Raw genomic sequence first — 16,325 nt, 5'->3', positions numbered from 1 at the left:
ATGTGACTGTCATAAAATCAACTTATGAACAATGTTGTAAGTTGACATTAGTAGACCTTGTTCCACAGCAGAGAGATATCATGTCTTCCAAGTTGTTGAGGAACATTGGGAGCTGCTGCTGCCTGACAACTCTTCAGAGTTTGCTCCATTATATTCAAGCCATGACTTTGCAGCTGTAGTTGCCACACCACCGGCACTTGCAATTCAGCACAAACATCAGTGGAGTCAGGATGGATTACAGGTGTTTGGTGTGTGAAAGCAAAACCGCTTCAGCAAAAATGGCAGCAAACAGAAGTGTTTAGGACACAGTCAAAGCCATGCTCCTTGTTTCAAGATGAGTTAACCTCCTCATACCATCTTATTTGGTTTCAAGCGCACAGTAAATGCAGGTGTGTCATGACTCTTACAAACGAAAGTAGGCATGTGATGACATCACAAGACATATCATGTATGAAACACCAATACTTTCTGATCTTTGTGCAGTGCCTACTTCTGATACTGCATTGCCTGATGATTTTACCTCTTCTCTGGATTGTATACTCACTCCTGCATTAAAGGCTGGACTTTTAGGAGCCTTTCACCGAGATGACATTTAAGATTTTATTTCCCATTCACCCTTACGCAAATCACTGAGATTGGATGGCATCCCTAAAGATATGTGCATTTTCTGCCACTTATAGATGACACAAAAAAACTGCTGGTAAATGAGGTTTTGTGGAGGGGGTTTGATTTCCACTCCCTTTCAAGGTTGGCAAGATTGTCTTAATCCTGAAAATATCTAGACGTTCAGACATTGACAAATTCCTCCCAATAATGCTTCTTAATTTTGATTACAGAATGTTGCTAGAGCAATAAATAGACACATATTGGTCTTGCTTGCGAAAATCTTTGTTGCTCACCAAAGTTGTATTCCTGGTTGCATGATCTTGACCCCTGTTATAGAATGCCGAGATGTCGTGTCAGTAGCTGCCACCATATCTGCTCCTGTGGCTTTATTTTTTATTGATTTTAATAAAGCATTTGACTAAGTCACAGTTCCTTGCTGTAGGTATTGATAGCTGTAAGGTTTAACACTGAAGCGCATCAAGTGTTACTCTGTCTTTCTACTGCCATGGCTGTGATCAGCCAACTCACCCCCTTTTCTGTGTAAGCATGTGTGTACAATGTCACGGACTTAATTCATAGTTCAGATGAAATTCCCTTGCTCTCGGGAATGTTGGATGCTTTTTGTCATCTCTCTAGAGCCCACTTTAATGAATGGAAATGCAGTATGTTGAATTGATGGGGTTTTACCGATGCTATGATCCCATGGGCCATGGTGGTTGATTGCCATAATTTATTAGGTGTCATCAGTGCTTATTGCCCAGTGAAGATGGCTGAGCTCAGCTGGAGATCGGGCATGGATAAAATGCAAGGGGTAATTCCTGAGCATGAGTGCTTCCCCCTTACATTACATCAAAAAGTCCAGATCTGGGATACCTATGTTTTGTGTGAAGCATAATATGTAACCCAAATTTTTCCTGTTGATGTTGGCTGTATGATTTCCAAATTGAAACAACAGGTATTTTATATCACTGTGGAGGCTAATATACCCTCAAAGACACATCTCACTGTCAGACTTTTGTTTCGTCATGAGGGAGTTCTCACTTGGCTCTCCCTTGCTAAAAGTGCATCGTTGATGATGTCTTGAAAGACTGTGTGGTTCCGTATTAGCCTGCCTGTTGTACCAACGGATGTTACATCATCATGGTACAAGGTTATTCGCTATCTGGTGCCAACCAATGAATATCTTTTTCGTATTGGTCTAAGTGCTAAGGACAAGGGTAACAATTGTCTCCAAACTGATACATTAGGCATACACTTGTCTCTTGCACTGAGAGCACTGGATCCAGATTACGCAGCAGCTGGTGTTGCTCATCTGATTAAACAAAACTAACTTTTCGGCTGACATCCTTCTGTGTCCAGCCTCTTCCTTTTTCCTGTGGACGAAAACCGATATGATCATATGATTCTTGGGACATTACGTTCACTATATAGTGGGAGGAGAGAACAATCCCAACCCTTGGCACTGGAAGTGACAGCATATACCGCATTATCACACTTCTTTTGCCAGTATGCTGTTACTTGTCTTTAACCACCAGTGGAATGGATAAAAGATTTACTGCAGTGTAATGTTTTGGGAACCGTTCCCACCCTCCTGTCCTGCTTTTCTGGTTACACTTGGTCAGGTTAACAGTTGTGAAGTTTTTGCTTTTATATGTCAATTACATTTAATAAAAAAATTATAAGAACCACTGAAAAGATTTCCTTTGTTCACTGAAAGAGGAGATTTAGTTTTAAAATCACTCCACTTCATAACTACTGCCGTGGCACTGGTACAGCTACTGTAATAGATCTTTAGATTGTCTGATGATGCCCAGAAGAGGACAAACACATCACATGCGAAGATTAAATAACTGTACCTTGTGCAGCCAAGACTGTTTTTTCTGTATCTGAAGATTTAATTTTTGTCTAAGGGGAGGGGGGGGGGGGGAGGAGGTTAGTGTTTAAGTTCTATAATCATTGGATCACTGAACTGAATCATGTCCTTTCTCTTATTTTTAATTTGTATTTTTTTCAACACTGGTCATATTATTTCATATATATGATGTGTACTAATTTTAATTACTCCAACAAACATTATGTTTATATTTATTGACAAGTAAACATATAAAATTTTCCTAAAAATGCATGTGTGTCATGATTCGCGAAATCCCTTGTACCTGCAATTGGGTAAGGTACCTGGAGCTTCTTTGAACCTGGACTCTTCGACCTGCAGACACAGATTTCAGAGATGAGGGAAAAGCCCAAGTCAGCCATCAATAAATAAAGGTGTAAATATATGTATTCAATAATACAATGAGTTACAGTATGCCAGAATATAAGGACAATGGAAAATTAATTTTCAGATGTGCTGTCAACATTACAAGTTGCAAGATGGTATTTTTCATACTGATATGGAAAACATAAATTAAAATAGCATCTACTATACTGAATCAATGCAACTTTATCACATGCTCAAAGAATCTTCGGAGCTCCTAAGAAGAAACAAGCATTGATGAAAATTTGAAAAATATCTCTTTCTTCTGATAATGTGGATGCAAACCATGTATAGTGCAACAATTTTGTAAATGCTGGTAATTGGTAATGTGTGCTAGAATGTATTTTAAAGAACCTTCACAAGGAGCAACTTCTTGTTCGTTGTCAGTCAAGTACGAACAATTTTGAAGATGCTTGATGAAGTTGTTTACTTGCCTGTAGGAATAAACATTGCACAGTTGTAACATATGAGTACATTTTGGGGGTATGACTTTAACCATGCAAGTTCCAAGACCAAGATGACCATCAGTCATCATATACCGGGGTTCGTTTAACCTCTCCAAGAATCTGTTATTAGCAAGAAGTTTTCTTTTCCCACATAAGGAAGCATGAAGTGAGTTAAAAACAAATTATAGAGCTGTGTGGTAAGTTTCCAGATTTCAAATCTTTTACAATGACATTTCAAAATTCTTTTAATAAATTTTCAACACTTGTCTGAACCCTTGGACCAAACTTTCCCATGATTCTTGCAAACACGGAAACACTTGCAATAGTAATTCAACAGAAATCATCATCCTGTATTCTGCCATGTATGAATGTGGTATCTTGTGCATATTATGCCTTTTAACAAACACAGTTTTTGAATTTTTTCCAGTGAGAGTTCTGCCGTAAGTTGGCTTGCACTGGCAACCTGTCTGAAAAGTATTAATCACAATTTTTTCTCAAAATTTTGGATAATTGCCTTCATTTGCAATTGTTCCTGTCTTGTGGCTTCTGTGTTCCTCATTTTAATTTGATAAAAATGTACGCATACTTGCTGGTGATTTTTGTGAGCCTCCACAAAGCAGTCACTGTTCAATGAATCAATTATTGTATATTTACCAATTGCTATTTCTCCAGTTTTTAAGTTTTTTCCCCATCTCTTCAAATCATCCTTTCTTTTTAACCTTTGAAATCCTTTTATCTGGAGAGTTTGTAGATTCCCTCCCCCTCCCCCCTAATGGAAGGTATCCAGCTTTTGCCTTCTTTTTGGCTGGCTCATAAGCCTCATCATTGGAAAAAATCTTGAACTTCACAGACTAGTCCTCCTTCATCTATTTTGTCAGAACGGATGAGGTCCTCAGCAGTAATAAGTATCTTTACTCCTAACATTTTGGCAGTAGACTGATAAAGTTCTTCTCCAATGGCCATTACATCTGCAAAAGTTGTTGCTGATGATACTATTTTAGCAAGGTGCCTTTTTGAAGAAGACTGTCACAGTACATGAATGCATCTTTTAACTGATATTTTGCAACAGCATTATGCATTGAATGTTCGTGACATTTATCAATAGTAGTAGTTGAAGAGCTACAAATCACCTCCATATTTGCAGTAAAAATGTAAATTTTGTGATTTTTCAAAAAATTTGCATGTACACGATTTGTTCTTGTTACATTAGGAGATCTCACTGCTAAGCAAGTCAGCTGCCAAATGGGACCTGTCTCTGTGTCTGTAGGTGGAAACTTTCAGGTGCAAAGCAGTTCTGGATGCCATACCCAACTGCAGGTCTAAGGCAAAAGTTTTTGGCAAAACTTTATGCATTTTGTCATCTATTTGTCAATACATATAAATGTAATATTTGGTGTAATAATTAAAATTAGTTATCAGCCAAACAACTGGAAGTTCAATTAAAGTTCATGCAAGTACACTAATGTGACCAGTGTTGAAAATAGTATTAAAAAAATTAAAAGAAAGAGTGGGGCTCAATCTAGCAGTCCACCAATTAAGGGGCTTTAATGCAAACCACTTGACCATCACCATCACAATCAGGGTGGCAACACATTGGTACACACCTGCAGCACAAAACTTCTCTTGCAATTTTCTCAAAACTGCCTAAATAGTACCTCTTTCTACTTGCATATTATGTTGTCCTAATGGACTACTAAAAGTGTAAAAAGTTTGAAGTTAATCTGTGATCTGAATGTTGTGGCCTTCCCTAGTTAATGGAGCTGTCATTGCATTAGGTTACCCATTCAGCTACCAGGTGCTGCTGCTGCTGTGTAGTTTGCCCCTAGATGACAAAGTCAGTGCTTAGTGCTACCGATTTCATCACTCTAAGCCTTTGCAGTCTTCCTAGTTGATGTGGCTTCTGTGCTTCACCCAAATTCCTTTCGGGTATTCGATCCCACAGGATGTAGTGTGCATTTGTGTAGTGTGTTGCATGTGTGTGTGTGTGTGTGTGTGTGTGTGTGTGTGTGTGTGTGTGTGATGTCACTCAACCAATGTTCCCCCATCTGAACTTGCATAGACATAAAAGTTTATAGATCCGTATAGTATCAACCAATTTAAACTATTTGAAAAGTACTTTTGGCCTCACAATCACTTGAAAACACTTCTGCTCTAAAGTTTGTGATGAATATTTGGTCAATTCAGATGTGGTAATATTCACACTTGTCTATCTTTAGTGTCTGAGTTTCACAGTTACTCGCACAGATTTTGAGGTTCACACTGTTAGACACAGTTCATCAACACTACTTCTGCTGTTTTATATTGTCAAAACAAGTTTTACTCATGATATATATGTTCCATCTGCTGTTTCAGTCAACAGTCCAAATTACATTGTTCCTTCCTGTGATTTTTGGATTTCAATATTAAATTGTATTACACTCGCCATGGTTTAATATTCATTACAGTTCTATTCAAAGTCTGCAAGTCCTAGGTACCATTGCCAATATGTAACACCCGTAGTTAAGTTTTGATTATATACTGTAGCAGCTTAACCTCTGACTTTAATTACTGTTACCTAATGGTTAAAGCTCATCAGTTTATTTTGTTACAATGGAATTTCTGGTTGTGAATATTATTGATTTCACTAAAATATGTAATATACATGTCAATCAGGGTCATTGTTAGTTTTCCACCATAGCAAACAATGTACTGTCAAATGGAGTGATTTTGGACACCGGGGCAAATTCGGACAGTATGAGTTATTTGCCCTTTGCCACTGCATAGAAACAAAGAGTCACTTATTTTAACATCCGTGCACCAGTTATTTTAAACACAAGATTGCATTTATCACTTTTCACAACTTTTATTTGCTTCAATTGGTTCCCTAGGTGAATAATTGACAAACAGTCTCAGTGTTAAGAATCCATTCAATATCGTAAAATGGAAACTTTCTATTGTTGCAGCGAGCGGGCAGTTATTATAACCGTAATTGTCAACACGCTCAGTAGCTAACAGCAATGAGACAATTTCTGTACGAGTTTGTTGAGTTTCTCGTGCAAGGTTATAAAATATCGATGGTTTTTGTAAAACTGTGTACTGTGTGAGGTGATTTTGGACAATGCCAAGAACATATGAGAGCAGGAGAGGTGCTATAGTATGGTGTAATTAAGACCCGGAACTTTTAGATAAAGCTGTTCATGATATTCAGATTGGTAAATTATCATACAGACAAGCATGTGATTTGTATGTTATACCTACATCAACCCTACAAAATAAAATGCAGAAAGCACATCCGAAAAAATGGGAGGACAGCCAGTGCTAAATAAAGAAGAAATGTTGAAGCAAGGTATCTTGAGGGCTGCACATTGGGGATTTTCCTTCACTAAATTGGATATTAGATATTTAGTTAAAGGCTACCTTGATAAATCTGGCAGAAAAGAGAAGAAATTTTGTAATAATTTGCCAGGAGAAGAATAGGTGCATTTATTCCTCAAATGAGAGTCAGAAGATCTTTCCGTTCGCTTAAATGAAAATATTAAACGAGCTCGTGCAGAAGTGAACAAAGAGACTGTTAAGATGTTTTTCTCCAATATCAAGTCATAGCTGGAAAATCTCTTGCAAAATCAAAACTTTATCTGTAATATACAAAATTCATTATATCATTCCATATCACTTATTCGTAACAAAGGGCTACCTTAAAATGTGTAAAATGTCACCTATATCAAATAAAAAGCATGCAGAATTTTAAAAAATTCAGTAACTGTCCGAATTCGCCCTCTATCTACTGTAACTTTGGACAGAGATTTAAAAAACACATGTGTCTGAAATCACCCCAATCCATGGGGTGACTTCGGACACTTTATTTAACTACTTCAGATAAATACACCTACACATACACTTTCTGGTTCTGGGGTATTTTATTTGTACACATACACTCCTGGAAATTGAAATAAGAACACGGTGAATTCATTGTCCCAGGAAGGGGAAACTTTATTGACACATTCCTGGGGTCAGAGACATCACATGATCACACTGACAGAACCACACGCACATAGACACAGGCAACAGAGTATGCACAATGTCGGCACTAGTACAGTGTATATCCACCTTTCGCAGCAATGCAGGCTGCTATTCTCCCATGGAGACGATCGTAGAGATGCTGGATGTAGTCCTGTGGAACGGCTTGCCATGCCATTTCCACCTGGCGCCTCAGTTGGACCAGCGTTCGTGCTGGACGTGCAGACCGCGTGAGACGACGCTTCATCCAGTCCCAAACATGTTCAATGGGGGACAGATCCGGAGATCTTGCTGGCCAGGGTAGTTGACTTACACCTTCTAGAGCACGTTGGGTGGCACGGGATACATGCGGATGTGCATTGTCCTGTTAGGACAGCAAGTTCCCTTGCCGGTCTAGGAATGGTAGAACGATAGGTTCGATGACGGTTTGGATGTACCGTGCACTATTCAGTGTCCCCTCGACGATCAACAGAGGTGTACGGCCAGTGTAGGAGATCGCTCCCCACACCATGATGCGTTGGCCCTGTGTGCCTAGGTCGTATGCGGTCCTGATTGTGGCACTCACCTGCACAGCGCGAAACACGCATACGACCATCATTGGCACCAAGGCAGAAGCGACTCTCATTGCTGAAGACGACACGTCTCCATTCGTCCCTCCATTCATGCCTGTCGTGACACCACTGGAGGCAGGCTGCACGATGTTGGGGCGTGAGCGCAAGACGGCGTAACGGTGTGCGGGACCGTAGCCCAGCTTCATGGAGACGGTTGCGAATGGTCCTCGCCGATACCCCAGGAGCAACAGTGTCCCTAATTTGCTGGGAAGTTGCGGTGCGGTCCCCTACGGCACTGCGTAGGATCCTACGGTCTTGGTGTGCATCCGTGCGTCGCTGCGGTCCGGTCGACGGGCACGTGCACCTTCCGCCGACCACTGGCGACAACATCGATGTACTGTGGAGACCTCACGCCCCACGTGTTGAGCAATTCGGCGGTACGTCCACCCGGCCTCCCGCATGCCCACTATACGCCCTCGCTCAAAGTCCGTCAACTGCACATACGGTTCAAGTCCACGCTGTAGCGGCATGCTACCAGTGTTAAAGACTGCGATGGAGCTCCGTATGCCACAGCAAACTGGCTGACACTGACGGCGGCGGTGCACAAATGCTGCGCAGCTAGCGCCATTCGACGGCCAACACCGCGGTTCCTGGTGTGTCCGCTGTGCCGTGCGTGTGATCATTGCTTGTACAGCCCTCTCGCAGTGTCCGGAGCAAGTATGGTGGGTCTGACACACCGGTGTCAATGTGTTCTTTTTTCCATTTCCAGGAGTGTATACTCTACCACTCCCATAACAGTCAATTTAATCTAGCAATATATGCGAAAGTTACAATCAAAATAATGACAAAACCACTCGAAATCACCCCGTTTGACAGTAGTCTTTTTAAAAGCCACCATAGGAGGATAGCCATACCTTTGTCTTACAGATCAGTTTACATCTATTTCACAGGTTGAATATATAAAGATTTTGCCATGCTCCTGTAGTCCATCAAAAACACCGATAACCAATACACTGCATAATGATATTCATTTTCATTTTAATAAATGTGCTTTTCTCGCTAGTTAGCTTTAATTACACCAATTTGGAGAGAGTTCAGTCAGTGGCAGAGGAGGTTGCATTCAACCACTACTTGTTCACAACAAGTTGACTCACATTCCACACTACTGAGAAGTGAAAATGTCCCTCACCTGGCACTGTTGGTACTCAATAATTTATCTTTCGCTGTGACTGTTGTGGGTGTATAATGTGTATCTCTGAGTAATGGATAATGGATCCCTTACCCTACTCTGTTCAGATGCCTGAGACTACTATGTTGGACACTTTAGTTGATTTCACCATAAATCAAGCAGAAGAGTCTAAATACTTCAGAAGTTCATATTGTCATCTGCTAAAGACATATTTTTTCCAGGGATATAGTAAACTATCCTTTCATTAGGTGTTATATTTTTCCTGAATAACTAGCCATAGCAAGCCATTTATATTTCAAAATATTGCAGCCATATGACTTATTGTCTTCTTCTAACTCTGGATTTATATGTGTGTCATGAAAAGGTAGTTTTCATTGAATAATATGTGACTTTTGGCTGTAATGCATGTAACATAATGTATATGCGAATAGATTAGTGCCAAATTAGACAAGTGTAATAAGACCATTGCTGCCCATGACATGTAAATAACCCAGCAGACAATGTCTTTAGCTCACCATGCCTCTTTACAGTTAACACAGTGGTACAAAAAGATGTCACCTGGCTACAGAACTGTTAAGATATGCTCGAATACTTGAAGATGATCGACTTTTGGTGCAAAAAATGACAGCTGACTCTCAACATAAAAGGATGTAATGTAATGTGTGTAACTTTATGAATAGGCCGAATAGTGTTAGCTCACATAATAAGTGACTAGTCACTGGACTCTTTTACATCAACAAAGTATATGAACATATTGCTCAGAATGTATTTAACCACAAAAACGTAGGTGTAAGAGAGTAGATAAAGTCTGAAATTTATCTGAAGAGTCTCAAGGGAGTGCAATTCTCTCATGAAGTAGGACATTTGCAAAATCCAAGGCTATCAATTCTCTGTAGTTGATTAGGGACCCTTAGCGAGTTGCTATTTGGATTAACAAATGAGAGAGAAAAGTACAGCTCAACATGGGTTTGTTTAGTTGGTATGAGAATGTGACATATATGTTCAATGAGCTCCAATATGGAATGGTGCAAAAAGGTGTTATGTGTGGTGAAGAGCCTTACACCAAAAATTCCCCAGAGTCCACTGTTTAGTACAAGTCAAGAATCACATAATTTCGTCCAACTAATGACTCACTTAATAAACGTGATGAACTGTTAGAAGTGTTTGGCTCTATATAGGGGATATCAACAATCTTTCTTCCTATCCACTTTCTGTGAATGGAACAGATAGAGAAATCATTTTGAAACATCACATTCCCTCTTCCCAGACCATTTGTTGGTTTGCATTGTAAAATTGTTAAATTTTATTCCTATATGAAACACAGAAAGCCTGGAAGCTTATATACAGTATGTCTCTATGTGAAGGGAATTCATATGACACTGAACAAAAATTGGTTCTTAAAACTGAAACACATTGAAGTCTAATAGAGACAATATTAGTGATGTTGGAACAACTGTAAGTGTGATGTGGGGTGGTCTCATGACTGTGACTGGGGCTTGTGCTTTGAAGATGACAAAGGGGAATTTCAAAAGCATGCCCACTGTAACAAGTCACATTTCACTGGAAACTGGACTTGCAAAACTGAGGTGGGTGTCTGCGTGTGGCCAATGTTTATGACATTTGAGGACGTTGAGAGCTCTGGACTAACATTCAACTTTGGCATAATTACCTGACCAATATGCATGGTGCCTGGCCTGAACTTTCATTGTGTTCAGATTGCAGTGGCTTTGGTGGAGCATTATTTGGACCTACACTTGCAGGATTGGAGGGATAACTTCATGATGGTTCACATGTCCAACATCAAGAAATAGAATGTCAACCAGTTTCAGTCTACAACAGAGTGCAAGGTAATTTTATGGGACAAGGTTGGTTGAAATCAACAAATGATTGAGTCATCCACACTTGACATGCTTCATGGCCCTGATTTGCAACATATCAGTGCCTAAGGACTGTGTGATATGGTTAGTCATAATTGAAAAGTATTCAAGGGCACGTGTGACCTTCACATCAAGTGGGGGAACATACAAGTACAATCTCCTGGGCACCGAAATCTACATTGTACCCAGTAGAAGGGAGAAGAGGGTATGTGCACAAGCATTTTGGGATGATAACTTGAAATGGGTTTCATAATTTTGTTTGCTAAAGAGTAATGCCCTTTTTTCCTTAAAAAAAAGAAAAAGAAAAAAAATAGGCTGGCCATGGGGTTTAAGAGGGTCAACAGTAGATTAAGTTTAACTATAAGATGAAGTCTTCTGCTGTACTACAGCATGTGAAACTGCATAAAGTGCGACTAATTCCAGATTTTAGATGTCAGTAAATTTTACCTCTACAGTGGCCAGTGTATGGGATGTGATTGCATTAAGGTTAACATCCTACCCGAATCTGTATGGTAAAGTAAGCTGTTCAGTTACATTAACCAAAAAGACCATTTTGTCATCTATATAGGTGGCCACACAACTTATGGATTTAATTTTCTGCTTAGTAGCTTAAAAGCCAAATCACATTCTGGTGCAATTTTTGAAGCAGTGCACTGAAATATCTGCTAGATGTGAAATAAATTGTGAATAATAGTTTTATCTTTCCAAAAACTACAGCAAGATGCTGCTGTGTGATATGAATGTCCTCCTGTCACAAAATTAACCCAAAATACTAAACATAATGCTAGAAACATTTGCGTTTTAATCATGCTGCTTGTAGGTAGGAGAACAGAGCATGCAAATTTTATATGTGCTCTTTCCTTGTGGTACAAATTGTGATAATGTCATCCAATTATTTTGTGCAATTTTGTATGTTTTGAATGAGATGTTGAAATTTGGCGATTGTTTTGACAACTGCAAAAGGTAAACGTAGATAACAATACTGTCCAGAAGGCGTATTTATTACCATCATGTTTTGATTGGCCCTTTAGATGCAACTAGCAATATGAATGAAATAAACTTATTTTATAAATAAATATGCATCCCTTTGACCCGAAATGTAATACATCAGATAAGGGGTAGCGTCACGCTACAGCACATGCACACTTGCCACCCATTTGTGTCAGCAGACATTGTGCATCTGTCACAAGCAAAGCGGACTGAAGTAGTGGAATCTCTCTCCACCATGCCCTGCCTTGCAGCAGCCATGGAGTTTTTCCAGAGAGAAGCATGCAATGGAAAGAGTTCTATGACTGGCACTTCCCCACATTAACATTGAATTAGTGACACGTGCACCTGAATGAGACAGTGTTTCATAGTGAGTGTCTTTTGTGCTGTGTGAACCTGAAGACAGGATGTGCTACGAAGTGCAGTGATGTTATTCTGGACACATACGGTTGCAGAAAAGACAAAGCCAATGAGTTCATATCACATGCTTGGTTCAGAACTGTGATTGCTGGCGTCTGCAAAAACTTTGCTGAGTGCTAGTGGCAGTGTGTTAGCATTTTGTTCATATGGACCAGTTTCAGATGGATGTTCTTCATGCCACACATGGCAGTGTAATGAGATTGATAGGCTACTTCCACATCACATCTCAATAACAAGTGTATAAAAGTGGATAGCATGTCGCATGTTTGTCATAATCTACCACGTATGTGCTATCAAGTTTTCTTTTCTTGTATTTGCTAGGTGTGGAATAGTTGTGTCTAATTTTCAACATTTATGATTCATTACTTGCCACTCACTGAAACTTTCAGTTCTGTGAGGCTACTGTGTGCTATAGGAATTATTTCCCTTGTATCCATTTTTATTGCTATGTAATTTTATTGTGTTAATGCCCTTCTGTCAGTTTTTATGTACTTGTGCCCTGTTCCAATAATGAAACTGAAAAATCAAAAGCACTTTCCATGTCCCTTTTGCCTTTCTTTTTCCCACCATTGTCCGTATGTGCTAGTGCATTATAGGGCTATGTGTGTGAGGTTAGTGGGGAAAGTATTTCCCCACACTCGTGTCCCTCGACTGAACAACCCCGACCATCCAGCTTCTGCTCACTGCACCGGGCCACGTGCATCGTGCAGCTGCACCGTGCATGCATCCCCACCCCTCCATCACGGTACGGACCGATCCCACTACACCACCCCCAGTGGGTCCAGCTGTCCCCACTGACAGAATAATCCCCACCACCATCACCACCACACCTGACCCGCAGGCACAGATGGATGGATTCCAAGCATGCCTAAGCCATTTTGCACAGCTCACAGATGCCATCACCAAACAGGCCACGCACACTCTTCCACCCATCCACTTGCCATACATCTGCTGCCATTAAACATATGTGACTCACACCTGTGGTTTACTTCTGCAGAGGCAATATTCACAGGCTCTTCTATCACAAATGACGCAACACAGTTTGCACATTCCATTGCACAACTGGAGCCTTTGATCAATGTGGGGGCATGCAACATCAATGCAGACTCGCCACAATCTGGGAAATTCACTGCCCTACATGCCTGGCTCACAGAATAACTCAGCATATCAGAATTGCAGCACACAGTCACATTATCCTAATTCGAGGAGTGCGTCCAACATGTTGCTAATGGCAACTAGGCACATGTGTTTGCCTGCTGCAAAATGCACGGTGCTAGCGATGCAGGAGTTTCAGAGTGCCAATGCAGTCCCTTGGTTCACTCACTATCTCTGTCACCATACAGCATCACAATGCCCATGGGCATGACTGCACACCTGCACAACATGCATCATCCGTCATTCCCCCAACTGCCATGCTCGACATTATGACTGACAGCATGCTCGCTTGTGCAGGCACAACCCCATCTCCTCCCCCTCCCCCACCTGACTAATTCATGATAGACGCGGTGTTCGTGGGGCGAGCGATTATTGTTGTTAGCATGAGTGTTTTGGCAGAGGTGCTATAAACTGCAGTGTGCAGGGGCCCCAAATCCAAAAGCAACTGTCAGTAGGCACTCCTGGCTGCTTTGTGGTTTCTCAGTGCCTATTTGTACTCGATCATGGTAACCTCCACTCCTTGCCATCCTACCTACTCAACATGGATCTGGACCTTTCCGTCTAGCCTCACTGGTTACTACCTTCTAATGCCCTTACTCCCCCCTGCATCAAATGGCTCTGTCATTAAGACCTACTGTTTCCATGTCCAATCCATTGACCTGGGCCTGGGTAGAGATTTCCTGTGGACCTTCACTGTGGCTAACATAATGGACTCTATCCATGGTGTCAATTTTATTTTTCATTATGGCCTCCTGCTCGACCTGGCAAACCACTGTATTGTCAACACCATCTTCTATCGTTCCACCTTGTGTCAATCCTAGCCCATCACCTCTTGTTCCACCAACAGCTCTCCTACACTGGCCGGTTTGCCTACCACCTCACTGCATTCCTCCTCCACACCCGCCCTTCCAGCATTCCCTGTGAGGTTCACCACCACACGTGGCACTACTTGACCATGACGCCTGGGCTGCCAGTTTTCTACTGCCCTCACCCCCTTCTGCCTAACAAATAGAAAGCCACACAGGCTGAAATTGTGCAGCAATTGCTACAAGTGTGCTCTGGCCCACCAAGAGTCCATGGGTTCCTGCCCAACACATCATGCCAAAGAAAGATGGTGCATGGTGCCTGTGTGAGGACTTCAGGATGCTAAACTCCAAAATTATGCCCAATTGTTACCACTTTTGTGCAGTTATGGTGACTCTCTAAAAGCTTCCCTCACATGACACTCTGCAATTTGGTATACCACTTTGTCTCCTCTATCTATAGTCCTATTAGATTTTCACATGGTCCACAAGGTGGATTTGAGCACATCTGCCATCAAACTCATGTACGGACAGCCGCTCATCCTCCCAGGTGACCTTATTGAGCCACAGCCACAGCTGCCCATAACCTCCATTCCAGCCTTCATGTTGCAGCTCCATAACTCAGTGGTCTCCCAGGAGACATAATGAATGCCAGCCCTTCATGCACTGGGATCTCAGCGCATGTACACACACAATGCTCTGGATGGATGCCTACCAGCTGCCACTCCGCCCATGGTACTCAGGCCCACACCATGTTCTCTCATGTGGCACAAAGACATTCTGCTTGTGTCTCCACGGCACTGCCATCAAGGTCTCAATCAATTGCCTGAAGCCATCATACATGCTCGACCTTGCAAGCCCTGCACAGCACTGTCCATCAAGATCGAGGCTGCCTTGCTGTTCACTCTGATGACCAACCTATTAGAGCTGACAATGACATTATTTAGCCTCCCACCCCTCCCTCTCCCACCCCCTACCAGTCCTTTGCCCAGCCGCTGCACCCAACTCATCAGTTGAAAATGCCATGTACCTGACACCGAGGGCCATTTATCACTGCCCCATTGTCAGCGCATGCTCCCAGGGCGATGCATGACCGAGCCTACCACCATGGGTTGCCTGTAGCGGATGCCCACATCACCAACACAATATGGTGGGCAGTATACAACCCACAGGGTGGTCGCACAAAGCAGCAAGTTGTTAGCTGATAGGGAACAAGGAGTGCAAATTTTCTAAAGAGTTCTTGTTTTTTTTAAAAAAAAAGAGGGACAAAATGTCAAACCAGCCAACTGTAAGCAGGAGAGGCATTACAGGACATTTTAATTTCCACTGTCCTGAATATGGTTTGATGGCATCCATTACAAAATATACACATTTAAATTCTACAGAGCGAAGTATAGTGACGTGCAATAGAAGAATGCTGTGTGAGGAGATGAGGCCGTGCTCTTTGGCACACATATGACCAAATAACATGTCACATATGTTTTATGCATAATTTTTTCCACCACGTGACTCGTGTTTACATTTAGTGATTTTGCTGTTTTCTCTTCGTTTACTGCTCTCACATCAAATGGAAACAAAACAGATTTCTGTGGCCAGGACCTATCAAGTGAATTAAAATACATTCACATAATTATGGAAGGCTAAAATGTGTTATTAGTTGCAGATTTTATTTTATTTCCACCTTTCTGACAGTTAAGCATTAATTTTCTTGCACAACAATGAAGTTATTTTTGTCTGTTTGCCAAAGAAATTTTCGTTTATTAATCTTTTCCACTGAGGGAGACAATATATTTGAAATGAAGTGTTTAATTCCACACACTGTTCACTGCATTTCAAGTGCACATTTTCAACTTCTAGCTCGTTTGGCATTATGCCATAGTAAAGAATCAAACATGAGATAACACAGTACTGGTACTCCAAGAAAATTTACATCCCAAAAACCACATTGAAAAGCTTAATATCAGGTCTCGGGCTACTTCATTGGGAATCTGGACATACTTTAAATGTGCACATTTTAGTATGGGTCACGAAATTCCAATCC

The 16,325-nt window shown here is 41.2% G+C and overlaps 1 protein-coding gene across 1 annotated transcript in view; it reads left to right on the top strand.

Annotated features, from left to right (window-relative positions):
* Nucleotides 1–16,325, top strand: part of LOC126297521 (nose resistant to fluoxetine protein 6-like) — a 310,627-nt gene that overhangs the window by 115,225 nt on the left and 179,077 nt on the right. The gene's annotated exons all lie outside the window — the stretch shown is intronic.

This window comes from Schistocerca gregaria, chromosome X, assembly GCF_023897955.1.
Source record: "Schistocerca gregaria isolate iqSchGreg1 chromosome X, iqSchGreg1.2, whole genome shotgun sequence".
Lineage (NCBI taxonomy): Eukaryota > Metazoa > Arthropoda > Insecta > Orthoptera > Acrididae > Schistocerca > Schistocerca gregaria.
Note: the sequence above shows the minus strand (reverse complement) of the source record. Positions and strands in the feature narration are given on the sequence as shown.